Source organism: Austrofundulus limnaeus, unplaced genomic scaffold (assembly GCF_001266775.1).
Source record: "Austrofundulus limnaeus strain Quisiro unplaced genomic scaffold, Austrofundulus_limnaeus-1.0 Scaffold32, whole genome shotgun sequence".
In the NCBI taxonomy this organism is placed as follows: domain Eukaryota; kingdom Metazoa; phylum Chordata; class Actinopteri; order Cyprinodontiformes; family Rivulidae; genus Austrofundulus; species Austrofundulus limnaeus.
In genome coordinates, this window is record NW_013952434.1 from 2177822 (window position 1) to 2179349 (window position 1528).

The 1528-nt window shown below is 39.5% G+C and overlaps 1 protein-coding gene across 1 annotated transcript in view; it reads right to left on the minus strand.

Moving 5' to 3' along the window:
• cap2 (cyclase associated actin cytoskeleton regulatory protein 2) overlaps positions 1-1528 on the minus strand; it is a 17308-nt gene that overhangs the window by 9911 nt on the left and 5869 nt on the right. The gene's annotated exons all lie outside the window — the stretch shown is intronic.

The window sequence follows — 1528 nt, forward strand, 5'->3', positions numbered from 1 at the left end:
GTGTGTGTGTGTGTGTGTGTGTGTGTGTGTGTGTGTGTGTGTGTGTGTAGGATCGTTTTGTGAGGTTTTAAGCTTGTGTTGACAGTGCAAAGAGTGAACCAAACTACAATAGTTTGAGTTTAATGGCAGAAAAAGTCAAACAAATGTGGTTGACTGACATCAGCAACCTGGTTTTAACGGCTGCTTCTGTAAATAAAACATGGAGTCTTTCTCCTCTCATCCACTCACTTTGATGAGTTTCAGTGGAAGTTCTTTCCTCCGCCTCTCAACAAACGAGCTGACAGATCAGGACTAATCACCTCCTGATGKGCTCTGCGCAGTGTTGCCAGATATACAATAATTRCACAACTTCTCTGACAGTTTTAGGGTCTATACCAGGGGTGTCAAACTCATTTTCACTGAGGGACACATAAGTGTTATGGTAGCCCTCAAAGGGCGAGCTGCAATTAACTTTATGTTTAGCTTTGACTAAACGTGAAACATCACACTCTTTGTCTCATTGATACAGCTGAGAACTGCTGACAAACAAAAACTGAGCTCCATGTGGTATTTCCTGCATAGAAACAGCGTTTTAACACATGTTGTGGTGAGCAGCTGACATCTTGAATTCTGAACTCACCTGCTTTCCGACAGGGAATTCTCACTTGGAGAGTTTAAATTTATGACTTTTAAGTGGGAAATTCCCACTTCCCTGTACAACTGCAACTACAAAAAGCTGGTGAAATTAGAGCACAATGGCAAATTTCACCCAGCGCTGGCTACCTTTGAACCCTGTGCAGCTCCACCTGGCGGTGGGAGGCTGTCATTCTGTGGGTAAAATAATTGACCTGCATCATAGGTGATATAGTTCTTGGTCAATGCTGGCTTTAAAGCAGCTTATTTCAAGACATTAATACATTTTTGAAGCTCTCGTGTGCCACATTAAATGCAGTGGTGGGCTACATTTGGCCCACAGGCCTTGAGTTTGACACGTGGTCTATAACAAAGATTCTTAACCCATGGGCCGCGAGCGCCACGTTGAGGGCCTCAAAAGAACAACAGTTTTTAATTTTGGGCCACAGAAGGCCTTGGGGCCGCACTGATTTTGAATAAGGTGCAATACAGTTTCTCACCACTAGTAGCGCTAGTGCGCCACTCAGTTGTTTGACAACTTTTTAATATGTAGAAGAAGAACCTTAAAAACCTGCCGAGAATGGAAACCTTTTTCAAATTAATTAAAAGTAGAAGGCAAAAATGAAAGTAACTCATCAAAAAATGCCAAAGTTTTTCACTAATATGAAGAGCAGCTTCTTTTTTTACCATGCAATATTTTAAAAGTTCAAAACATTATCAAATACAATTGCAGATACAGCTATATTTTAATTTGCACTTTAAATTAATTTTTGTGGTTTATTTTTAAACAGTTTGAATGTATTTTAACGAAATTTTAAACTTGTCAAAAAGCAGTTGTTACTGTTATTGTTTGTCACTAATATGAAGAGCAGCTTCTGTTTGCAAAAGTTTAAAAAGGCTAAATTGTCATTTGTAC